At 40.6% G+C, this 17,272-nt stretch overlaps 1 protein-coding gene across 8 annotated transcripts in view; it reads right to left on the bottom strand.

The window, feature by feature from the left end:
- ZMIZ1 (zinc finger MIZ-type containing 1) overlaps positions 1-17,272 on the bottom strand; it is a 334,693-nt gene that overhangs the window by 269,290 nt on the left and 48,131 nt on the right. For 6 of the 8 annotated variants that reach the window (XM_079311881.1, XM_079311887.1, XM_079311883.1 and 3 more), the window contains exon 2: positions 15,853-15,989. The exons of the other annotated variants lie outside the window; for them this stretch is intronic. The gene's annotated coding sequence lies outside the window, so the exon portion shown is untranslated. The remainder of the gene's footprint in view (positions 1-15,852; positions 15,990-17,272) is intronic. 8 annotated transcript variants of the gene reach the window in all.

The raw sequence follows: 17,272 nt of genomic DNA on the forward strand, positions 1-17,272 counted from the left end.
AGTTTTTTTAATCAACTACAATCTGACCTTATTGTGATGCCTCAGTATATGAAATGTATGAAGGATTTTGATTCCATCAGTTTTATTTCCACAGTTTTAGCCTGTTTGATTCTAAGTAAAATACTAATGAACTCCTTTAAGCAGTCCCTTGACTTCACTGGGGAGCACATTACCTACGCCTCTGATAGTGCAGGCACATGTTGAAGAGCACAAGAATGCTGCAGCCTTTGAGGTTACAAGTGTTTTTTTATTATCATAGCAGCAAGTCACACCATGAATTGCAATAAAATCCCTTAACATTTTATTCATATTCACGGTCATATTAGGTCAAGTGCTTGTGAATAAACTCTAGAGGATGGAGGTCTGGCTTTGAGACCATTGTTACCAATTGGTTGCATTTTAATAGATTTATTATCCAGCTCAAATTGCAGAGCTGTGACTTAATTTCATCAGGGACAAAATGTTTGTAAGATAACTTTGAAAAGAGCAAGAGGAAGAAAAATAAATATGTATCTACATAAGTATTCTTAGAGCCTCCCAAATATATTAGATGATGATGTTGTTCTGGTAACTGTGACACCACACCAGTACAACACATGCTTCAAGTTACTCCACTAATAATCATGTTTTGCCACAAAAAATGCAGACCAGTGTTAGTGATACAAGTATTTACAGTCTTCAAATATAATAACCAAAACCAGATACATTTGCTCTAGATAAAACCCTTGTAAATACTGCTGCTCCTCAACAATGTGGTACAAACACAGCGTCAGTATTTTTTGGATACCAAATTTTAAAAGACTGTCAGCTCCTCACAGGATAGCCAATATCCTGGTTTTTTTCTAATCTTAATGCCAGCCAGTTTGCTCAAAGCGTTATTTAATCTAATTATGGAATATCTCTCATAGCATAAATATTCCAAGCTCTACAGCAGGCTTCCATTTGTAACTCAAGAGTAGTATAAAAACAAGAGTTAATTGCCTGTACAAATATTTCAGGGTAGCGTTTACGTAATCTACAGTACATTAAGTACCAGAGTTGTGCTCTACTGATAGGTGAAAGAACAACTCTGAAAGGCAACTGCGTTGCCAATTAGCTTTCAACAAATATGTACACAAGCTGTGCTTGCAGGCTTGTGCTCAGCTTCCTCATTCTCCCCAGACTGCCTGCTTTTATAATGGTGAACTCCTTTCTACTCAAATGCCCAGCTAGCTTCACACTGCTGCAACAAGGGAAGATGGCATATTTTATTTAGTTGGAATTGTAACCCATCCAAATTTAAGATCATGAATTGTGACCCAAGCACAAGGACCGAACACAAATTCCTCAGTCATATATGAGCAGAGGGGGAAATAAAAAAAAAGAAATTGAAAAATCTTCTGTTGTAGTTATTCCAAAGAGGATGAGAGTTTGTTTGAGAAAAACATCCCATAAGTCCCAGCTCCTGTGTGTCAGTCCTCCTCAAGGAGGCTGAGCCAAGAACATGTACACCCACGTGCATTAGCTCTCTGCAGCAACACTATGTTTTTACCCAACAGTCCTACACAAATTAAGAAATAAACCTAAGTTCACAAAACCACATGAAGAGACTAATGTTTGCAGTCTTTGGGCAAACCTGCATGCTGCTCCACCCAGAAAACAGATTTCTTTTAACTCAGGAAAGCTGATTACCTTGGGCAGAGGCCTGTGCCTATGACACTGCTGCTTTTCTTTGGGTACCCAGATTTTGTCACTGGGCAGTAGTTTGGGTGTCACTGGACAACAGTGTGCAAATCCTTCATTTTCTCTTCAGAATTTGCTTTGTAGACAACTGCTACCCACACTGTACTAGAGTGGGTCTAAAAGAAATATTTTGCAACTAGCTTTCCAATAAACGTTAAAACATATCTTTCTGCAATGCTTTAAAGCTTCAGCCGTTTGCATAAAATATTTTTATCCCAACTTTCCCCTTCCCCCCCCAAATAAAAAAAAAAAAGTTATTGCAGTTACTAAAATGGAAACATTCTGCAGAATCAAGAGAGTTAAACCAATTCCAGAATTCTGCTTCATAAATTCCTTTGGCTCACATAATTTATGTTATATAAATTGTAATTTTGATAATAAGGCAGCTGAAAATAAGTCTAGTCTTGTAAGTTGTGTGGGTGTATGGTTATGCTTATATAAAAGTTTAGTTATCCACATTACTTCATAAACGTATGTTTAAGTATGTTTTCATGGATATCTATCCTCTCTGTGGGCATGTTTTCTTTCAGTATTTAAAAAAAGTATCCCTACACCATATAGTGTAAAGCTTGTGAAACGTTTTTGTTAGGTAAAAGTCAGCAAAGCCAGTTCTTCAGCTAGTAACCTCATGCTATTAAATGGGCTGGAGAGAGAGGGAGAGGAAGCAGGCATGGTGAGACATGAAAGTAGAGCAGGGAGCAGAGTGGCCTTGCTACTGCTGTGCTAGCAAAGCAACTTCTCTTACATTTTCTGTAAAGCAGTCCATATCTGGCTCCATTGCAACAGAAATCATTCTTGGCAGCCTAAAGGTAGCAGAACAACCAGCTGCTCCTTTGATGCATTCATGTGTGATGGTCAGTTTAACATACTGACAATAGGTGGGTCCTTCGTTTGCTGATGCAGTGAATGGCACAAACAAGCCCCCTACTTTTTTCCTCTTTTCAATGACTCTTTTGCTTGTATAGCTTAGGTTGCAGCTAAGCCTGAGCAAAGGAACACCTCCTTGCTCCTGGGTGTGACGGGCCACTGCCACCCATGAGGGAGGATGAGCAACAGCAGTCCCAGTGCCACTGGCTGGGGTGAGAGCTATCAGCACCTCTTCACCTTCCCTGACACTTCCTCCAACAAAACAAAACCTCCTGCTCGAGTGCCTTTAAGGGCCTTTAACACAGGGCTTTAAAGCCCAAGTTCAACTTTTCAAATAAGGAAGGGGACTCAAAAACTCATTTCTGATGCACCTCTTCCAGATAACAGCAGCCTTGGGATGAGTAACCCATGCACATGGCAGGTTAAAGAAGAAAAATTATAAAATGCTAAATACACAAGTTACTTGGGATGCATTGCAACAGAATCAAAATAAAAGACTGAAAATACATATGGTGACTGGATTAAAGCAATTATTAAAGAAGGGCCATAGGAGAAAAATATTTTGCAGGAATAATACCAGCCTTGTAAGAAGCTATGTTATCTTTACATTATTTTTTAAGTTTCAGATTGTGTGTGTATATACACATAAGCATACAGATTCACATATCATACTGCAGTATCTAAGTAGTCAGACTGTTTTATTATCTCCAATTACTCACACAGTAACATATGTTGCTCTGTTTCAGCTTATATTTAAATGTACATAATCATTATTCTCCATATACTTCAAAACTTCCTTGTCCTTCCCCACACACTACATACATTAGACCTTTCCAATTATATCAACTGCAGTTTTATTCCAATGTAATGATGGAACAACTTGTAAATGATACATATATAGAACGAGCTATGCACCAAACTGTATTTTCTCCTCCAAGAAAAAGGTCTGAAGATGAACAAAAGATTCATGCTGCTGCTTTTAAATAAAATACAGTTGTATCTTTTTGTTTGTATTGAGTTAAAAGTACTCATTTGCTTTAAGAAACATATTCTTTAAAACTTCTCTTTTAAACTTCTCTTTTATGTTTGTGCAACTGTCAAGTTTGTGACTTTTAACATTATTATAGTGGTAATAACATGAAGAGGGAAAAAATAGACTTAAGAAATATGAACATCTCCAGTCCTCTGCCATTCCCTCTAATCCTTTACAGCAATATAATTTGTGGTTAATGCTAAATATCTAGTGGAATTATTGAAAACAGTACTTGGCCCTATCCACGCACCTTGATATTAAAGTGTTGTCAAACTGCTTTTCTTGCTACAGCAGTTTAAGAAAATTAAACCAAAGGCAAGAGGAAAATTCTGGAAAACTAAGGATGTTCACACATAAGGATCTCTAAACTCTTCAGAGTTATGTGAACACAGTACCCACCCAAATCCCTAACAGCCAAAAATTATGCCAGTTGCAGAAGTTTTCTCCTGGCAGGTCACTTGCTGCCCAACAAGTCACTTACAGAAAAGCCCCTTGCAATGTCCCACCTCTCTCACGCCTCAGAACCACAACAAACTTTTCAGGCAGCATCCTGGGCATTCTACTGCTTCCACACTGATAAGGTGAATGTGGCAGCATGCCCTTAAAATACCACCTGAAAATATAAAAGCACCCAAAACAACCCAACTAAGAGACTCTTCATATTGATAACCTGCTGCAGAGCTGAAACCAGCCTACATCTATTGAAATACATGTAAGGTGGCTGCTTGGCAGATTAAAGCCAGGATTGCTTTGATTTGTCTTCCTGCTTCACCACTCCTCCACTGTGAAAGATGGAACTCACACTGAAAATTCTGGAGGGGAAAGCTTGCACCAAAACAGGGAGATCTGTAGCAAACCAGAGGTGGTCCAGGCACATACTGCTCCCTCCCTGATGTTGATGTGCATATAGAATCTCTGGCATGTTATCTTCTTCCAGAGTTCCCCCTCAATGCTCCTGCACTTGGAGCATCCAAAGAAGACCTTCTGTGGTGACACACAACCAGGCCCTGAGAAGGTCCTAGGCTCCATCCCCAGCAGCTGCACTCAGTGGCTGTGGCATGTGGGCATGGCTGGAGATTCAAGGCAGCAGCCAAAGCTGAACAGGGAATTTCAGGGCTCTCTGCCTCTGCTGGGGTGACTCCAGCAGCTGCTTCATCAGAGTGCAATGGGCAAAAACCAAGGCAAGGGGAGCAGCAAGAACAGCAAATGTTGCTCAAAAGGATTTTATGTTTCTTCTACGTGCAATAAATGTGTAGAGGGAACAAGCTGATTTTAGCACCCTCATTCTTCCATGTTTAGTCGCATTCCTTTTCTGCTATTTAACTCCTCCCATCTCAAAACCAAACAAATCCCACAACAAAAGAACCCCAAATATCTGCCCTAATTTCTAAGTCAGGAATACTTCTTCAGTTCTTGGACCCAAAACTGCACTAAGTTTGCAGAATTTTACCTCAGTTTCTGATGCAGCACATTAGTTTTCGACTCTTAACATTTGTCTCTCGGTAACACTGATCTCTAATTGTGCTAATTTTAGAACAATCTGAATCAATCCTGAAAACTGAACAAAACTATTGAAGCACTATAGATAAAGCTCAGTTAAAATTCTGTTAGCTTTTCTTGACTGATATTTGAAACCATACTACTCATCAATATTATGGATTAATATTGACTTTTACTCTTCAGCTCATAGTATTTCTCCAGCTATATTTAATGGCTATTACTAAAATTATCTGCATTTTAATTTTTCACATTTTTCTACTACTTTCCCAACAGATTTCTTTTATTATCATTTTTTTGGCCCACTGCCCTTCCTTACAGTGTCCACAATCCGTGGAGAAGAGATTGCTGATGGCGTTATCACAGGCAAACAGAATGAAGCTAATGGTAACAGGCACTCCTTGCTAGGTAATTATTATAGGAGAAGGAATGCAAATGAGCCCTAATCTGTCTCACACAATGGCAGAGGTCTCAGATTTGCATTAAACCTTTTGCAGCTCTCCCAGATTGGGGACTGCAGATAACAATGCATCTGCAGCCCAGGCTGCCCCAGCAGTTATTACATTGTGCCCCAGCAGGTACAGTGTCCCTGAATGACTCTCTCCACCCCCTTTATATCTCTGGTCCCCTCCTCCTTCTCTCCTTCCCCCCAGCTTTGCAGGAAAAAAAGCCAATTGTGGATGCCATTTGGCTCGATTCATGTTTACAATGAAGAAGAAAGCAGCACTGTTTGGTAATTATAAGAGGGAAATGGACATCAGGAAATCTCCATTCTATTCCCAGCTATGTCGTTCACTTGCCAGGGAACTGAAGGAAAATAACTTTGCTTTTCTGTGCATCCATTTGTTCAGTTAGAAATACAGGGTTAGCATTTGTAGTGGCCCAACAGACTCTCATTTTACAAAGGCACCTGCTGAACACTTTCAGGAAGCTAATGCTAGACTTCACTCAAATCTAGCCTGAGCCCATGATAAGCTGCGGTCCTTCAGAAGAACCACTGCCTAGATCTCCATTCCCCATCTGATAATAGGTTGTAAAGAATTATATTCTTTTCCAGCACTGCGTTCTGCTATAAAAACACCTGCCAGCTGGGGCCATGCTCAGGGCTCACACAGGTGTCTGCCCACTAGTAGATCTTAAAAGGTGGTGTAGGAAGTATGTTTGAGGTGCTGTGATCATATAGCAAAAGGTTTTCCCAAACTTTATCTTTTCTGACTTCTTCCGTATGGCTTGTTTGGATTAGGAACATTGGAGTCAAACGTATTGAACCTTTCCCAAGTGAGTCCCTGGTCTGAGGTCAGAACTCCTTACCAGCATGCACAGACTTTTTCCAACACTACTGCCTTCTTTCTTGGATGCTCATTTACTCCTGTTTTTGTCAAACAGAATATTTCCAAAATTGATCTTCAGGAATCAAAGTTTCTGCCACAGAAATGCAGACTAGAAAATGAAGACTACCAAACTGCAAGTGGACATATAAACTAAGTTCTCAGCATATTAAAATCCAAACAACACCAACACCAAAAAAAGCCCCAAAACAAACAAAAACCCACCATCCAAAAAAAAAAACCAAACAAAAAGACAACCCCCTCCCCAAAATCAAAACAATAAACTACTGCCAGAAATTAACAAAAATTTTTTACAACAACAATAGTTAAAAAAACAGTTATAAAAAGTGCTACAGTTTTTTATACACCAGGTAACAAGTTAGTTTTTCAATAATCAAAGTTTTGCTCATTTCCATCTCATGGTGCAGTAGGTGGGGCAATACTACTTCTTCATACACTTTCTGGAATATACTATACATGTTTCTGGGATGGTCTCTGATAGCTGGTATCCTCAAGCAACATTCATCACACCTAAACAATCAAGTTTCAAATCTAGTTTAAAAATGTACTTTTTTCACATGATGCTATGGCTCTGTTATGATATTGAAGTTCTCTGAAAGAATCTTCTTCATTTGCACTGACACTTAAGGTTCTTGCCACTTGGAAGGACTGATATGGTATAACATTATGAATGAACTATCTTTACATCAGAAAAGCAAATCAGTGTCTTGTACTGGTTAGTTCCTGCAAAACAAGAAGGGACTTTTCATTCATCTGGTTCATAAAGCTGAAAACATTTTCCCAAGTAGTCTTTGTGCTGGCTTTCCAACAGTAGAAACCATTTCATTCAGAACACAAGAAGAGGGCATTTTTACATTATCAAGGTATGGCAGTTGTGGAGAGCCCAACAGACTCACCCTCACTTGGAAGTCAGGGATTACCACACTGCTGGACCAGCAAAAGCACCAGCACAAAGTCACCAGGACAGCCCAAATCAATTTTACTGCCACCTGAACACACCCAGCTGACTCTGCCTGGAGTGGACTCAGCTACCTCACCTCCTCCTGCCCACAGATCTGGGGTGGTGGAGGGGAGAAAGGGAGGAATAATGGAAGATAAGGAACAGGGAGCACCGATGTCTTGATGGGGAACTGCTGCTCAGTCTGTGACCCTTGGCCCATCACCAAAGCCATGCACTTCAGGACCACTCTCACATTAAGCATTAACTCAGGCAGTTCAGCTGTGTTGCCGAGTAGCCGGTCAAATATTTACAAGGGTTTCAGAAGGTGCAAGATTAACCTCATCCTTTCAGTGTAAAACCCAAGGTCCATGATTTCATACTCTGTTTTGCAAAGCAAGAAGTCACAATGCTGAAGCTTTGAGACTTGCAACGCAAAGAAAGAATAATCCAAACAGGAAAACTAAGAGGGACTCAATGCACAATGTAGACAAAATATTGGCACCACATACAGTGCTGGCAAGTAGAGCAGCATGCTGTGTTCCTAAGGGGGAGAACAGCAGAATCTAGCTCCAAGAGTGGTGAGTGCAACCTCACCTGAACGGCAGCTTTCCTTTTGTCCAGCTGCCTCCAGGTCATTTCATGGTAAAGACAAAAATTGTCACTGTGCTTTCAAAGATCTCAACAGGCTTTCCAACCCCGGGCTCCCCCCACCCGGCCATTCTCAGCAGCCTTTTGAGAGTTTCCCTCTATAGCAGCATTCTGCGTTTCAGGGATTCAACCTTTCAACTGAAGCATGAGAGATCGCTTATACTGCCGAACCGGTGGAGCTGCCAGCCTCCCCTTTGTTGCACAAGGATTTACACTTGAATGGCGCTGGGAAGCAGAGTCTTTTAAGGAAATGCTGATGGGGGGAAGACAATTTCCTTGCCAGCATCCTATTCGAAAATCACAAATCTACCAGCTCAACTTCTCCAGTTCAAAGGAACCTTATCGAACTGCTAGTTTGTAAGTTTACTGTGAGGTGACTTTTATTAATCAATTGCTAATTTTAGCTCACTTTAACAACGATATACCTAGTCATAAGAGAAGTTCATTTCGAGCCTAAATGTGGGCACATTCAGTCCAATGTAAATTACGTCATTACCTTAATGCATGACTCACTTATGTATTTCCTATTATAGCCTTGCATTGCCATGCACATCATAGTCCATCCAAGGCTTCTACAGCTTTTCAAGAGAGACACTGGGGAACACCACAATGGCACAGAGCACTGCAGAAAATAATCTGAAACAAAAGCATGCAAGCCTGCTCCAGTTTAACAGTGGCACGCTGGCTTTGGCCCTCTACTTAATCATATGCACAAGTAGCATCAGCCTGGTGCATTTCTGTTCTTAAGCTGCGAATGGGTAGATAATTACTTATTGGTTTCAGGCTAAGTTAGCAGTTACCAAGCAGTATCATATTGCTGCTGCCTTTCAAACAGCAGCACTCTGGGTAAATCCACAGAGTTTTTGTTTGTCTGCTTGCCTGCTTGGAAGCATAAAGCCTGCTATCTCCAAAGAAAAATAACAGCATCTGAAGTTTGAAAATTGGCAAATGCTAATCTGGCATAGGAAAAGATCTGTAAGGAACATTCCTTCTGGTTTTAAAATGTTACACCTGCTTCTGATTAGATTCTATTTCCTGAATTCTGAATTGGCCACATGCTGAAACGCACAGGCAGCACAGCCTGCAGAATGCAGCAAGAAAAAGGCTAGCACAATCCAGAGCTGGTGGCAAACCACAGTCCCCATGAAAACCACATGTGCCAGAGACCAAATATTTTGCATTTTGCTTACTGCTAATAAAGCTGCTTCACTTCATTAAAAGCAGCTTATCATTTTATCTACTCGCTCTGATTAATTAGCCTCTAGTTAAAATGAATGAGCACTTGATTCGAGGATACTATTAATGTGACACTGGTGAACCACCACTTGCATACTTCTTCCATCCTTCTCCTTTTACTCTCCACCCTCTCTACACCCAGTGTCTTATTAGGCTTTCAGACTGACATTCCAAGAACCCTCTGAGGATACCAAAAACACTTTTAAGACAGAGGTCAGTAAGGAAATGTCCCACAGTCCAAAATTCTTCCAAGACTCAGTTTTCCTGTTGGAATATACAGATGTATGTAATCTACTTCTCACTGTAATTATGATCAGAAGCTTGGAAAGAAAAAGCTTGGAAAGAAGAAAGAGACAGGGAAACAGACTGTGTTGCTGGGAACAGGGGCAAAACAACAGTACCTTTAATACGTTCAGCTTATTTGTCCTTCCAGAATAAAATAATTTTAACAGGAAGCACAAACAGCAGTCAGTTCCATCAAAAACCCGACTTTCTTAGAGAGCGAAGAACTTTCTCCCAAGCCAAATACCATGTGCTGTATATGCATAAAGACAGCTTCTGCTACAGTATATGCCTACAGATTTCACAGTTGCATATGGCCGCCAAAATCTCAACTTCTAGCAGCAAAAAACGTATGTCACCATTATTTAGCCAAGCATCTGAAGACTGAAATACATTCTAGCTGCTCATTTTGCTGGAAAACAGTGCTTTGCTTTATATACCTAATCTTCTTGTCTAATCAACTGATTTTATTATGACTGTCAGAAATACCCAAATGTATTTGGAAAGCTTTAAAAAATAAACACAGAAAACTCAAAGCTACATGTCTTCCCTTTTCTTTCTTCAAAATGTTAAGTATCTGCTCTTTCACAACAATGCCCAGCAGAATACTGACAAATCATTAGGCCTAAAACTGCAACAAATCCATACTTTGAGGGAGGAATGGAAGGAAAAAGGTGAGGAGAAGGGGAAACAAAGCTTCCTGGGTCATTCTAACATTTAGATCTAATTTCCTGTTCAATCAAGGAGAGTACATGGAATAGTAAGGAAGTGACTGGAAACTTTCTATTTATGCTACAAGCAATTTAAGAGATCTCTTTCAAGAGAATAGCTTGTTAGGGTATGAACTGCAGACTATATGCACAAGCTTTGAAATTCACCATTCAGCCAGACAAGGCTGTATGCGAGAAGGCACCAAAGCAAGATCTGGTTTACATCACCCAGCAGGGCAGTAACTGACCATGAGTCACTGATGCACTTCATCTTGCTTTTAAGGCCATCAGCACCAGATAAAAATGTTTTAGGACACGTTTTACAAAGCACTTCACAGTGTAAGTTTACCTGGCCAGTTCAAATCTGCATAGAATTTTCTAGACAAAATTTCTTTGTGGCAAGGCTTTCAAGAAATATCCTGTCCTGCAGCTGGCAAGATATTTAGTGCAGCTCTCTACTGTAATGACTGGGCTAATTGAACAGGAGTCTTCCCGTGGGCTAAGCCCAAAAGGGATGAGACAGGATGAATAATTTCTGCTACTACAGCCTGGGCTGCAAGTAATACTCAGTCCTCACAATATCCTAGGCAGCATCACATAAAACCATGTGTATGACAAAAGCAGTAGAAGAGACAAAACATCCTGGAAAACATGATTTTGAAATATCAACTCATGATTTTGGATTCATTCTTTAAAATGTCTGGTTTAGGAATGAAAACTTCTGCTGGTTTGGGTTCTTATTAATTTTTTATGGATGGCCAAATTCTTGAAACTTAAAAATAATTCACATGCATCTTTGTGTACCTGAAAGATGGAGCAATATGCAACCAGATGTGTCATTCCCTAGCAGAAGAGAACAGTTTATCACTTCTAATGAAATAAGGCAACATTTTTCATTGCTCATTTCAACGAGGTCTTTATAACTGACTTGGACCTTGCAGCTTTCCTTCTGAAGGATTAAAAGAGAATATAAACCAAAGTAAGGTACCAAAGCCTGCCACCTACACTAATACCTGTGCATTCCATTTTGTTCTTCTCAGCCATTCATTATGGATTAGAGCAGGCTCTCTCAGAAACTCCTTCTGTAGACTGGCAGCTGGCAGTGCTGGGGCTCTGCAGCACCCACTACAATCCACTTAAGCAAGAGAGCTCCTCCTAGGAGCCACTCCTAGGAGCTCCAGAGAGCACAGGAAGCCACCTCAGTGCTGAGGGCAAAACTTCCACACCAGGGGTGATGGTGAGCAGGCACCTGGCCTCCAAAATTATCCCTTCAGTCCCTGGGTGTGAATGAAAAGAAGAGTCAACCAATGACCCAACTGCAACTCATCAGAGTGGTGGAAGAGGGGAGGAGGCTTCAGCACAAGGGAACATGCTATTCCATATAGGACTTATTCCTAAATCAAAAACTCAGTAGTCAGACTATATCCCTGAAACACAATGACAATGAGGAATGTCCAAAACTCCACTACCTTATGGACAACTGAGGCAGGCAGACCAGAACTGCTGAAACTGGAGGAAAGCCAAGCAGCCCAGAGTTATTCTGCTAACACTAACCACTGGAAAGTTTTATTGAGGGACAACAAATGGTCACTGCCATAGCCACAGTACAGAGCAGGGGGCACACACCACAGGACAGCACCTTCCAGCCCTCCGTACACACTGAGATGCCCCAAGACAAGCCCTGGCAGTTTTCTCACCTCATCTCCCCAAAACTCTACTCACTCATGTCTGTGGACTTGTCAAGTTTGCCCTCAGAGAAAGGCTGAATCAAACAACTGAAAATAGTAGAAAATTCAACATTATGGTTCTTACTGCAGCTTTAACCTATCTTCCTGTGCCTAGATACACTAAATTTTCATTCTGCTTATTGCTTTTAGACCTTGTCTATGAAAAAAGAGATGTATAAACAAGTTAATTTTAGCTCTGAACTCTCCATTACATGTACACTTAAAACCACCAAAGATATTTAAACTATCTTTCTGGAGGTACAAATTAAGCATTTTGCTTTCTAAAATCTACATGATAAACATATTCTAAACATAAAAATTACCTGAAAAATGCACTGCTGAAATGGAAGTTATTTTTCCAATAAAGTTTATGAGATTAAGTCATCTCCATATCAGAAAAAAGAATTAATACCTGTAACATTCATGAAATGAAACTGAAAAAAATCAAAGGTTTTACTAAAAAGCAAGGGAGGGCAGGCTTATTGTTAAGTTAATGAAGTACTTAAAGACCTTAAGCAGTGGCAAAGGCCTGATTTAAAGCAGGAGATGGTTAATGCTTTGCAAATTGAGAACTCTGGAAGAACCTGTCATCCTCTCCTAAGGTGAAATACAGCTTTGACAAGCACATAATTTTACTGAATACAGTTATTGAATGAGAAATCCTAACCCCAAAGATCTCAAAGGATTTGAAGGAAAAAAAAAAATCCAAGACCTGAAACAAATATCTTGTTGAAATGCTCTACAATTGCTCAAGAGCTGTGAACATGATTTATATATGAAAAGAAAAATATGAACAATTAGGGCAAACTTCTGACTGACAGCTAAGTTATTACAGACATGGTGTTTAACATATAGTGTCACCCACCTGAAATGTAAGCTAGCAGAAGTATCACCTTTCCTTTGGAGATGACTCAGGTTGATACAAATAAAAAAGGAAAATGGAGAAATGATGAGGGAAATAAAAGTTCTTTTAAAAAAATCAGTTCAAAATTGTCATTCTAGATGCACTGATACAAAACATAACTTCTGAAAAAGTCTGAATGGAGGTAGGGTTTCTCTTTTAACAAACAACAAAAAAAAGAAAATTATCTTTGCCCAAATTTATTCAAGAGGAACAGGCAGAGAAAAGTACAGCATTAAAGGTAAAAAACAAACCACAGCAAACTGTGGCCCACTGCCTGATCTTTAGTTGCCTTGTCTCTGCTCTGACTCTCTTCTTTCTGACCTCCCCTCCAACACTTCCAAGCTAAGAAAGAGTATATTTTCCTTATCCTCCACTTCTACCGAACCTGCTCTAGTCCAACACATGGGCAAGAATTTCCTCTTGGTTTGTTTCTCAAATTTCACTGTCACATCCAGCCTCTCCCCCCAGAGCTTTTCACCCTGAGGACTACAGTCTGCATGATTGCATTTGATAATACAGACTCTGCTGCTTAAATACCGTACATTTGCAGACAGTTAAAGCATGTTTTACAAAGGTACCATAAAGGGGTTTAGCAGCACACACTTCCTGGGCGTGCAAGCCTGCAGCAGCTGGGAAGGGACCCTGTCCAACATGGGACAGTTTCCCTTTCCTCACTAGGATGAAAAGACAAGGCCTGAGTTCTGGAGCCGTTCCCAAGCCATGGCTTCAGAGGAACGATCTGTCCCACATGTTGCAACTCAGGAAGTGTGTGCAGGAAAAGGAGGGGAGCAGCAGGCAGGGATTCCCCTCCAGATTTCCAGTGCTGTGCAAGAGGGACAAACAGATAGATCCAGCCAGAGAGAAATAGAAGGCTGTGCACAGTCTCTCAGCTGATCCTACTGAACTGAGCAGTGGCACTTGGCTCCACTGCACATCACTGCATAGGACATATGCTGGGAGGGAGACAATAACAATCCTGCAAAACAGCTCTAAAGCTTGTGCTTCCCTCAGCCCCCAACCCAGGGAGTTTGAAGCCATTCAGAAACAGTACAAAAACTCAGCTGGAGCTACGAGTCCTTACAGAATCTGTTCCCCACACGTGAAGCTCAGCCCAGCCTCCCACATCTCAGTGTGCCCCAAAATTTTGTGTTTCAAAGGAGTTTTAGAGCCTTTGCTTGTTTGGGAGAAAACAGGTTCAGAAGCCACAAGGCAGCTCCAGCAGGCTCCTCTCAGCATGCCACAGCATCAGTGGCAGAGGCAATGCCTGCCTGCAACAGCACAGGCAGCTGCATTCTTTAGTCTGGCACCAAGGAGGAAAGCTATCATCCATTTTTAAGTTAGATTCAGGGAACCAGCTGGGGACCAGCGATTGCCATTTCTGAAGTGCGTGAAGAGGAGTGTAACCAGCCTTTCCATAGTAACCAAGATTAGCGGCCTTGAGTCTGACACTCCTCCTGCATTAAAAGATAGGAGACAAAGAGAGAGACAGGTAATTACATAGAAGGAGCCCTGGGGAAATTGCAAACTCCTTGAGAACCCTTTAGCTGGTCTGTATGTTTCTCCTTGTCTCTGCTTCAGCTGAAGGTCCCCAAGAAACATTTGCCCATTAGATCATTAGCTTTATTGCAGACAGTAGCCAGACAGCTGGTAGTGGCTGTTCAATGAAGACTTAGCTTGCCTCTGCACCGGCAAGAGTGAGATGGAGAATGAGAAAAAGAACATCCCAAGGCACATTACCTGTCTGGAGCTTATCCTTGATATGTTAGTGTACCTAGTCAATGTGAGGGGTCTGACAAATGAACTCTGACAAATCTTGCTGGGGCAATTTAAGCCATTATTGCATCTCACTGTCTTTCAAAATCCATGAAAAATGTTAGCACCACCAAGCAATCCGGCAGGAAAATTTGTATCATGCACTGGCCTCTCCAATTCAGAACCTAGCAAGTTAGCATACAGCTCTTCTCAGTGCTGGATTAAGTTAAGATGTCAATTCTGAACCAGAATGGCTGAGGTCTAGACAGAAGATATTGCCTCCACTACAAAGAGCATTAACAGCTATCACAAAGATGGAAGAGGAAATGACATATCAAAGCACTGCAGCTCCTAAGCAAATACGAATCTTTAATAATAAAATACATATGCAATTTGTCTAGCAACAAACTTGAGTCTACTCATGCAGCTCACCATGCTCTATGAATCAGAACTAATTTTTTGGACTTCATACATGCCTGACACATAAACTGAAAGTCTTGCAGTAAGAAGACGGACATGGATTTTCCCATCACTAGATAACTACAAAATTAAATTCCTCTCACATACCACATTTTGCACTTCTGCCCAAAACTGGAGAAAGTCTGGAGAGTTAAAGACTTGCCATGTGTTTCACCATTCAGAACTAGAGGTAGGCTTCCAGATAGTTCCTGCCTTATCTGTCAGTGATAGAACCTGTCACAAAACCATGACAGATGCCAGAGAAGACATCAGGTTTAAAAAAACTAACCAAACAACAACCAAACCAATCTATATTTTCCTGATCAGATGTATATGTGTGATAATAATAAAAGGAGCACTTTGAGATATAACTCTTCAACTTGTCTTCTCCAGACCTAATTCTCTGTCTTCCCATCTAAACTGATATTCAGGCAAAGATTTAGTTCATCAGTCTGCAATGCAAGAGTATTATTTTTTTTTCCTTTGCAAGCATTTAAAATATATCTCATCTTCTAGATTTTCTCAAGGGACAGTGTCCTACACTTAGTAGTAGAGCAAGAAGTGCACAAAGCTTCTCTTTGCATTCCTGTATTAAAAGGCCAACCCACATGAACCAGAAGCTTGGCTAAACTCCACGTAGACAAACTTCTTCTGCCATCACCTGCCCTTCCAGAAAGAGCAGAGCAGGCAAGACATCTTGAAAAGCAGATAACAATTACCCCTTACCTTTCTGAAGAGGCCGCCGCCAATTAGCACATTCCTGGAGCTTCTGAATCAGGCAACAAGAAGAAAGGAGGGAAGGGAAAAAAAAAAAAAAAAAGGGGAGGAGGGAGCTGTTTTCTTCCTCAGCACAACAGTATTTCCTGAGGGGAAGAGAAAGAAAAAGTAGAAAAAAAGGAAATAAGCACTCGCTTTCATGATTTTTTTTAGTGATTATAATTCTTGCTTGTCAGAGCTACTGTGCCACTACTTCTGCAGTTCCAAAATATCAATTTAGGGTTTCCTGTATTTTCTCCATTATCACCTTATCAAAATAGGGAATATGAATGTTGAGTCAACCACTACTAAGAAAAGTAAAGAGAATTCTGTCAGAATGGGATAAAGCCCCACACTAGAATGAGTTAAAGTCCGATTCAAAAATATTCTTGAGCACTTACTCTATTAAGTAAACATGCTTCAGCCAAGCTCACACCCACTTCTGTAAAAATTCAAATGAGCCACATTTACTATCAAAATAGTTGGCAAAAGGCAAATTCCAACATGCATACTGAACATACAGGTATATGCCGACATTCAAGTGCTTATGTACTCTGCTCTGAGAGGATCATACCTACAATTATGAGGTATTTGCAACTAATCATAAATTCTGTTTCTTTTAAAGACAACTTCTCTTTTTCTTAAGACAATCTATTCCAGCTATATAAAATCTTTCAGTTCATCAAGAATGAATATTTCTGTGGGGTTTTTCAAAACAGAATGAAGGGAAAGGGATCGAAAAAGCTATAAAACCTTTTGACTAAAGGTACCACTTAGAATTCGAGCTTCACTCCCATAAAACCACAGTTCCTCACCTCAGACCATCTCTCTCTCCCTGCCCTACTCCCAACATGACTTTAAAGAAACTTACAGACACAGAGATTTAATGGGCCCCTCCCTACCTCCAGTACCTGCCTCTGATGAAAGGCAGGAAAATCAACTGGAAAATTATTTTAAAGTGTGCATGCAAGACATTAACATCTTTGAGGAAATGGCAATCAAGGTTTTCCACGGGGAATGAACAAAGGGAAACACGTCCAGTCTGTTCTCCATCACACTTTGTTGGCTTACATTCATACAGAAAAAATCTATCCTTTTCTGTCCCATGGAAGATCTGAACACAAGTTCTCAAAATAAGGCAAAAAATTCTATGCTACCTTACATTTCCACACACACTTCTGCCATCCCTCAAAACAACAATTAACCCATCTGCTAACAGCCCACAGATCCCAGTCTCCCGGAAGAGATTTTAAATAAGGGGCCCCAGTAGATAGGAAACAACATAAAAGGCAGCACTTCTATCACAGCATCTCCCTCAAAGCCACCACGTCTGTCCAATTCTAAATGGCCACAGTTCCTGCATTTCTCTAGGGGACAAAAGCTCTCTTTT

Source organism: Erithacus rubecula, assembly GCF_903797595.1.
Source record: "Erithacus rubecula genome assembly, chromosome: 9".
Lineage (NCBI taxonomy): Eukaryota > Metazoa > Chordata > Aves > Passeriformes > Muscicapidae > Erithacus > Erithacus rubecula.